This window comes from Hydractinia symbiolongicarpus, chromosome 7 (assembly GCF_029227915.1).
Source record: "Hydractinia symbiolongicarpus strain clone_291-10 chromosome 7, HSymV2.1, whole genome shotgun sequence".
NCBI lineage: Eukaryota > Metazoa > Cnidaria > Hydrozoa > Anthoathecata > Hydractiniidae > Hydractinia > Hydractinia symbiolongicarpus.
In genome coordinates, this window is record NC_079881.1 from 27,946,420 (window position 1) to 27,956,080 (window position 9,661).

General features: G+C 35.9%; 1 long non-coding RNA gene across 1 annotated transcript; it reads right to left on the reverse strand.

Annotated features, from left to right (window-relative positions):
- Positions 1-640: 640 nt before the first annotated feature.
- On the reverse strand, positions 641-2,554 carry LOC130649212 (uncharacterized). Its single transcript, XR_008983018.1, has 2 exons — positions 2,327-2,554; positions 641-772 (listed from the first exon to the last, which is right to left on the reverse strand). It is a non-coding gene; the product is annotated as an uncharacterized LOC130649212 (long non-coding RNA).
- Positions 2,555-9,661: the final 7,107 nt, after the last annotated feature.

The following is a 9,661-nucleotide window of genomic DNA, read 5'->3' on the forward strand; positions in this document are numbered from 1 at the left end:
CCATCAAATATGAAAATATTTTTGAAAACTACAAGTCTCATGCGTTTAGTGGTAAAAAAATAATACTAGAAATTAAAAAAAAGGTTGCGAAGCATTTCGCAAGTTGCAAGCAAAATTAAACTATCCAATACTTTGTCCCTAGCGCTTCTTGTTTAATTGGCGCTAACATCTTCCGAAATACATCAAAATTGAATATCATATAGAAGAACCCTGGGGACGAGGTAGGAAAATGAACGCTCTGCGGAACAATTCGTTGCTCAAAAACAGTTTTTTTGCGAATAGACTGCGCGAGTATTTGATGTGCGTGGGATATTCTTTTCAAAATGTGCGAGAAAATTAGATTACGCGAAACTAACAAAAACGAATAACGCGTGTTAAAATTTTGTACCGCCTTTTCCCACAGAATGGTAAAAGTAAAGAGCGCAATACAAAATTACACTTTTAGCAGTATTCCGAAAGATATGTGATACATCGAGTTGTACTACCCGCAGAAGTTGGTCCTATCGTTAACGATTTCGTAAATGACCTCACAACAAAACAGTATTTTTTTCACGTAAAAATACCGGCAGTAGAAGCCACAGAATCTGCTGGAACGAATTTCGAAAACTCATGGGAAACAATTAAAACAAAAACAAACAAATCAAAACAGTTTTTTAACTTTATCAAGATTTATTAAATAGCTTCAAATTTGGGCAGAAAAACAATAACGGATTCGCCTTCTTTTCACCACACGCATTAGAAGATTACATCACTCACTCCCATTGTACACAATCTAAAAAAAAAAGAAAACATTTTCATATAGTGAAGCTTCCAGTGCCTTTAAGGGATGGCCAAGTCAATGGAATTGAAAGCACTGTTTTTCATCTTATAAATAATTAAGGCTAATTCGGAAAAGTATAAAAGAAAAAAACTAAACAATTTGGCAACTTTACTAATTTTATACGCAAAGTTCCAACCATACCAACAGTTTCCAAATCTGACAAAATAATTTTAGAAGTGTTTATTTTTTTCAGAATTTGATTGATGCAAGGCCAAGGGAAATTAAATAAGTTTATTGTCCTAGACCCATTTAAAAACATATGCTTCTCATCATTCGGTTTTTTTCAACCAACATTAATGTAATCATCCAGAGGAAATTATAATGTCTCTTGTGTGTGTTTTAGAAGCTGAGTACACAAATACACAAATATTACAAGTGCTGAACTTTGGCAATCATATTTTGCAATCAGACCCTTTTAAAAACTATGCTGAACCATGTTAATTATTAAATTCAGCACTAATAGAAAAGCACCTTGGATAGGATTCTTTGTTGGGCGAATAAAATGACTGACAAATGGTTTATCGTGAATGAAATAGTAATTTTTACACAAATAATTTAAAAAATAATGAAGTTTGTTATGTGGGTTGTTCTCAAACACACGTGGGCGGTGGACAAAAAACTGTGATGTAATTTCTCTTGGTCTATTATTCCTGAGAATATTCTAAAATAAGAGGGTGTCAATAAGCTGCAAACAGCCACATATATAAGGGCGAGTTCGGGCAACTTTTCCAATTAAATTAGTGATTGTCTTCCAAAACCGCCCGCACTTTCCCGAACTTGCCTGGAGCATTTTCAAAATTCAATTCCTTGTAACATACCTTGTGGACGATAGTTGGAAAAAGATGCTTTAAGAGAAAGAAGTTAATAAAAATTAAAAGTTATTTATCAAGTAAATTTTATCAAAAACCATCAAAAACAGTTCTTTTAAGAACTTTACTACCACATAGTTTACTTTATGGTCTATGCAGGTTTTTTCGGGTGAATACTTCAATTTTTTTGCAAAACGCTAAACTTGCCCAAAAACGCCTGCACGTTATACGGCGTATGCAGCTTATCAGCACCCTTGTTCTAAAATTAAAAGCAGTTTTGAAGATGCCCACGCCGTTTAGAGGACGTGGTGCGGCTTGGGCATCCTTGAAGTTCTGTTTAATGACAGTTTTAATGTTTTAATGTCGTTTTAAACCTTGTTCTCAGGGAGGGTGTACGGAAAACTAATTCCTATTGACAATTACATTGCTGTTGGTTTGATAGCAAAAGTGGATATTTTTTTAATTACTGAAACAGGTTACTTATATAATAAATAAAAAATGATAAAAAACGGTTGGTCAGCTCACTCTAGCGCCCAGAGCTATTTGTTTTGTCTGCGCCCTAGCTACAGGTTTTCCTATATCTGGCTATCAGTTAGGTAGTAATACAGCTTCTCCATATGTATTCTACAAATTACTTTCAATTCTTTTATACAAAACTGAGCTCTAGCTAGCTACCTTTCGTGTGATTAAGCCTTACCTTGATTTGGATAAAACCAATTAAAATTGATAATATTGTATTCTTACATCCTCTTAGAAACAATAAAATAAAACACAGCTCGGCGCGTTTTAATTGTACAAATTACTTCAATTTTTCTTTAGGAATGGGTACCTTACACAGGAGCTTTCCAATCCAACTAAAATCTCCAGAAAAAGCACAGCAACAAAAAAGCTTAAAATACACAAGTAAAGTCGATTAAAAACAGGACTAGCAATAAATTTTTTCGAAAAAAGAAAACCGTTTTAATACTATTATGTTTCATTAAAATACAACTATAATAGTATAAGAAGCAAAATTGCAAAGTAATTAATTAATTATTTATACAATAATTAGCTATAATACAAAGAAATAAGGCATATTTTGGGTCTGTAAAATATACGTGTCTAAAATGCCGACTACCGTTTCTTGTTCACGGCATATTTCTCTTTGTGTGTTCAAGTTCGGCGGACGTATAATCCGGACCAAAAGACGGGGGGGGGTCAAAATCCGGGGGTGGGGGGGTACGAGCCGTACTTATTGCATTTTTTACTAAACTTATACTTTAACCCCTCGGTCCAAACTTATTTGTTTTATTAGAAAAAAAAATACCCTAGCTTTATGTGCAAAAATATCAGTCCTATTTCTTTACGCTGATTTTATATGATTTTTTTTCTATCGAAATTTTGAGAATCTCAATAATTCTCTTGGTATACCTCGCGTGTAGCAAACGTGCTCCACAATTTCGCTTCGCTCGCTTCGCTCGCAAAGCTCAATTGCTTCGCAATAAAAAATCGTTTGGGAAATGAGTTTACTCCCTGGGTACTTTCTTTGTATACTTTAGACTATACGGGCCAAGCCCGGGATTTACGGGAAATCGCGGGTTTTCGTTTGTCGGCGATTAAACTTCTTTTATTCATCGTCTCATCAAAAATGAAAACATTTTTAAAAACTACAAGTCTTATGCGTTTTAGTGGTGAAAAAATAATTTAAAAAATCGTTCTGGAAATGAGTTTACTCCCTGGGTACTTTCTTTGTATACTTTTGACTATACGGGCCGAGTCCGGGATTTAGGGAAATCGCAGGTTTTCGTTTGCCGGCGATTAAACTTCTTTTATTCAGCGTCTCATCAAAAATGAAAACATTTTTAAAAACTACAAGTCTCATGCGTTTTAGTGGTGAAAAAATAAATTAAAAAATCGTTCGGGAAATGAGTTTACTCCCTGGGTACTTTCTTTGTATACTTTTGACTATACGGGCCAAGCCGGGATTTACGGGAAATCGCGGGTTTTCGTTTGCCGGCGATTAAACTTCTTTTATTCAGCGTCTCATCAAAAATGAAAACATTTTTAAAAACTACAAGTCTTATGCGTTTTAGTGGTGAAAAAATAATTTAAAAAATCGTTCTGGAAATGAGTTTACTCCCTGGGTACTTTCTTTGTATACTTTTGACTATACGGGCCGAGTCCGGGATTTAGGGAAATCGCAGGTTTTCGTTTGCCGGCGATTAAACTGCTTTTATTCAGCGTCTCATCAAAAATGAAAACATTTTTGAAAACTACAAGTCTCATGCGTTTTAGTGGTGAAAAAATAATTTAAAAAATCGTTCGGGAAATGAGTTTACTCCCTGGGTACTTTCTTTGTATACTTTTGACTATACGTGCCAAGCCGGGATTTACGGGAAATCGCGGGTTTTCGTTTGCCGGCGATTAAACTTCTTTTATTCAGCGTCTCATCAAAAATGAAAACATTTTTAAAAACTGCAAGTCTCATGCGTTTTAGTGGTGAAAAAATAATTTAAAAAATCGTTCGGGAAATGAGTTTACTCCCTGGGTACTTTCTTTGTATACTTTTGACTATACGGGCCAAGCCGGGATTTACGGGAAATCGCGGGTTTTCGTTTGCCGGCGATTAAACTTCTTTTATTCAGCGTCAATTCAAAAATGAAAACATTTTTAAAACTTACAAGTCTTATGCGTTTTAGTGGTGAAAAAATAATTTAAAAAATCGTTCTGGAAATGAGTTTACTCACAGGGTACTTTCTTTGTATACATTCGACTATACGGGCCAAGCCCGGGATTTACGGGAAATCGCGGGTTTTCGTTTTCCGGCGATTAAACCTCTTTCATTTAGCGTCTCATCAAAAATGAAAACATTTTTGAAAACTACAAGTCTCATGCGTTTTAGTGGTGAAAAAAAAATTTAAAAAATCGTTCGGGAAATGAGTTTACTCCCTGGGTATTTTCCTTGTATACATTCGACTATACGGGCCAAGCCCCGGATTTACGGGAAAAAGCCATATTTCGTTTGCCGGCGATTAAACCTCTTTTATTAAGCGTCTCAACAAAAATGAAAACATTTTTGACAACTACAAGTCTCATGCGTTTTAGTGGTGAAAAAATAATTTAAAAAATCGTTCAGGAAATGAGTTTACTCCCTGGGTACTTTCTTTGTATACTTTTGACTATACGGGCCGAGTCCGGGATTTAGGGAAATCGCAGGTTTTTGTTTGCCGGCGATTAAACTGCTTTTATTCAGCGTCTCATCAAAAATGAAAACATTTTTAAAAACTACAAGTCTCATGCGTTTTAGTGGTGAAAAAATAATTTAAAAAATCGTTCGGGAAATCAGTTTACTCCCTGGGTACTTTCTTTGTATACTTTTGACTATACGGGCCAAGCCGGGATTTACGGGAAATCGCGGGTTTTCGTTTGCCGGCGATTAAACTTCTTTTATTCAGCGTCAATTCAAAAATAAAAACATTTTTAAAACTTACAAGTCTTATGCGTTTTAGTGGTGAAAAAATAATTTAAAAAATCGTTCTGGAAATGAGTTTACTCACAGGGTACTTTCTTTGTATACATTCGACTATACGGGCCAAGCCCGGGATTTACGGGAAATCGCGGGTTTTCGTTTTCCGGCGATTAAACCTCTTTCATTAAGCGTCTCATCAAAAATGAAAACATTTTTGAAAACTACAAGTCTCATGCGTTTTAGTGGTGAAAAAAAAATTTAAAAAATCGTTCGGGAAATGAGTTTACTCCCTGGGTATTTTTCTTGAATAAATTCGACTATACGGGCCAAGCCCCGGATTTACGGGAAAAAGCCGGATTTCGTTTGCCGGCGATTAAACCTCTTTTATTAAGCGTCTCAACAAAAATGAAAACATTTTTGACAACTACAAGTCTCATGCGTTTTAGTGGTGAAAAAATAATTTAAAAAATCGTTCGGGAAATGAGTTTACTCCCTGGGTACTTTCTTTGTATACTTTTGACTATACCGCCGAGTCCGGGATTTACGGGAAATCGCGGATTTTCGTTTGCCGGCGATTAAACTGCTTTTATTCAGCGTCTCATCAAAAATGAAAACATTTTTAAAAACTACAAGTCTTATGCGTTTTAGTGGTGAAAAAATAATTAAAAAAATCGTTCTGGAAATGAGTTTTCTCACAGGGTACTTTCTTTGTATACATTCGACTATACGGGCCAAGCCCGGGATTTACGGGAAATCGCGGGTTTTCGTTTTCCGGCGATTAAACCTCTTTCATTAAGCGTCTCATCAAAAATGAAAACATTTTTAAAAACTACAAGTCTCATGCGTTTTAGTGGTGAAAAAATAATTTAAAAAATCGTTCGGGAAATGAGTTTACTCCCTGGGTACTTTCTTTGTATACTTTTGACTATACGGGCCAAGCCGGGATTTACGGGAAATCGCGGGTTTTCGTTTGCCGGCGATTAAACTTCTTTTATTCAGCGTCAATTCAAAAATGAAAACATTTTTAAAACTTACAAGTCTTATGCGTTTTAGTGGTGAAAAAATAATTTAAAAAATCGTTCTGGAAATGAGTTTACTCACAGCGTACTTTCTTTGTATACATTCGACTATACGGGCCAAGCCCCGGATTTACGGGAAAAAGCCATATTTCGTTTGCCGGCGATTAAACCTCTTTTATTAGGCGTCTCAACAAAAATGAAAACATTTTTGACAACTACAAGTCTCATGCGTTTTAGTGGTGAAAAAATAATTTAAAAAATCGTTCGGGAAATGAGTTTACTCCCTGGGTACTTTCTTTGTATACTTTTGACTATACGGGCCGAGTCCGGGATTTAGGGAAATCGCAGGTTTTCGTTTGCCGGCGATTAAACTGCTTTTATTCAGCGTCTCATCAAAAATGAAAACATTTTTGAAAACTACAAGTCTCATGCGTTTTAGTGGTGAAAAAATAATTTAAAAAATCGTTCGGGAAATGAGTTTACTCCCTGGGTACTTTCTTTGTATACTTTTGACTATACGGGCCAAGCCGGGATTTACGGGAAATCGCGGGTTTTCGTTTGCCGGCGATTAAACTTCTTTTATTCAGCGTCAATTCAAAAATGAAAACATTTTTAAAACTTACAAGTCTTATGCGTTTTAGTGGTGAAAAAATAATTTAAAAAATCGTTCTGGAAATGAGTTTACTCACAGGGTACTTTCTTTGTATACATTCGACTATACGGGCCAAGCCCGGGATTTACGGGAAATCGCGGGTTTTCGTTTTCCGGCGATTAAACCTCTTTCATTAAGCGTCTCATCAAAAATGAAAACATTTTTGAAAACTACAAGTCTCATGCGTTTTAGTGGTGAAAAAAAAATTTAAAAAATCGTTCGGGAAATGAGTTTACTCCCTGGGTATTTTCCTTGTATACATTCGACTATACGGGCCAAGCCCCGGATTTACGGGAAAAAGCCATATTTCGTTTGCCGGCGATTAAACCTCTTTTATTAAGCGTCTCAACAAAAATGAAAACATTTTTGACAACTACAAGTCTCATGCGTTTTAGTGGTGAAAAAATAATTTAAAAAATCGTTCAGGAAATGAGTTTACTCCCTGGGTACTTTCTTTGTATACTTTTGACTATACGGGCCGAGTCCGGGATTTAGGGAAATCGCAGGTTTTTGTTTGCCGGCGATTAAACTGCTTTTATTCAGCGTCTCATCAAAAATGAAAACATTTTTAAAAACTACAAGTCTCATGCGTTTTAGTGGTGAAAAAATAATTTAAAAAATCGTTCGGGAAATCAGTTTACTCCCTGGGTACTTTCTTTGTATACTTTTGACTATACGGGCCAAGCCGGGATTTACGGGAAATCGCGGGTTTTCGTTTGCCGGCGATTAAACTTCTTTTATTCAGCGTCAATTCAAAAATAAAAACATTTTTAAAACTTACAAGTCTTATGCGTTTTAGTGGTGAAAAAATAATTTAAAAAATCGTTCTGGAAATGAGTTTACTCACAGGGTACTTTCTTTGTATACATTCGACTATACGGGCCAAGCCCGGGATTTACGGGAAATCGCGGGTTTTCGTTTTCCGGCGATTAAACCTCTTTCATTAAGCGTCTCATCAAAAATGAAAACATTTTTGAAAACTGCAAGTCTCATGCGTTTTAGTGGTGAAAAAAAAATTTAAAAAATCGTTCGGGAAATGAGTTTACTCCCTGGGTATTTTTCTTGAATACATTCGACTATACGGGCCAAGCCCCGGATTTACGGGAAAAAGCCGGATTTCGTTTGCCGGCGATTAAACCTCTTTTATTAAGCGTCTCAACAAAAATGAAAACATTTTTGACAACTACAAGTCTCATGCGTTTTAGTGGTGAAAAAATAATTTAAAAAATCGTTCGGGAAATGAGTTTACTCCCTGGGTACTTTCTTTGTATACTTTTGACTATACCGCCGAGTCCGGGATTTACGGGAAATCGCGGATTTTCGTTTGCCGGCGATTAAACTGCTTTTATTCAGCGTCTCATCAAAAATGAAAACATTTTTAAAAACTACAAGTCTTATGCGTTTTAGTGGTGAAAAAATAATTAAAAAAATCGTTCTGGAAATGAGTTTTCTCACAGGGTACTTTCTTTGTATACATTCGACTATACGGGCCAAGCCCGGGATTTACGGGAAATCGCGGGTTTTCGTTTTCCGGCGATTAAACCTCTTTCATTAAGCGTCTCATCAAAAATGAAAACATTTTTAAAAACTACAAGTCTCATGCGTTTTAGTGGTGAAAAAATAATTTAAAAAATCGTTCGGGAAATGAGTTTACTCCCTGGGTACTTTCTTTGTATACTTTTGACTATACGGGCCAAGCCGGGATTTACGGGAAATCGCGGGTTTTCGTTTGCCGGCGATTAAACTTCTTTTATTCAGCGTCAATTCAAAAATGAAAACATTTTTAAAACTTACAAGTCTTATGCGTTTTAGTGGTGAAAAAATAATTTAAAAAATCGTTCTGGAAATGAGTTTACTCACAGGGTACTTTCTTTGTATACATTCGACTATACGGGCCAAGCCCCGGATTTACGGGAAAAAGCCATATTTCGTTTGCCGGCGATTAAACCTCTTTTATTAGGCGTCTCAACAAAAATGAAAACATTTTTGACAACTACAAGTCTCATGCGTTTTAGTGGTGAAAAAATAATTTAAAAAATCGTTCGGGAAATGAGTTTACTCCCTGGGTACTTTCTTTGTATACTTTTGACTATACGGGCCGAGTCCGGGATTTAGGGAAATCGCAGGTTTTCGTTTGCCGGCGATTAAACTGCTTTTATTCAGCGTCTCATCAAAAATGAAAACATTTTTGAAAACTACAAGTCTCATGCGTTTTAGTGGTGAAAAAATAATTTGAAAAATCGTTCGGGAAATGAGTTTACTCCCTGGGTACTTTCTTTGTATACTTTTGACTATACGTGCCAAGCCGGGATTTACGGGAAATCGCGGGTTTTCGTTTGCCGACGATTAAACTTCTTTTATTCAGCGTCTCATCAAAAATGAAAACTTTTTTAAAAACTACAAGTCTCATGCGTTTTAGTGGTGAAAAAATAATATAAAAAATCGTTCGGGAAATGAGTTTACTCCCTGGGTACTTTTTTTGTATACTTTTGACTATACGGGCCAAGCTGGGATTTACGGGAAATCGCGGGTTTTCGTTTGCCGGCGATTAAACTTCTTTTATTCAGCGTCTCATCAAAAATGAAAACATTTTTAAAACCTACAAGTCTTATGCGTTTTAGTGGTGAAAAAATAATTTGAAAAATCGTTCTGGAAATGAGTTTACTCACAGGGTACTTTCTTTGTATACATTCGACTATACGGGCCAAGCCCGGGATTTACGGGAAATCGCGGGTTTTCGTTTTCCGGCGATTAAACCTCTTTCATTAAGCGTCTTATCAAAAATGAAAACATTTTTGAAAACTACAAGTCTCATGCGTTTTAGTGGTGAAAAAAAAATTTCAAAAGTCGTTCGGGAAATGAGTTTACTCCCTGGGTATTTTTCTTGTATACATTCGACTATACGGGCCAAGC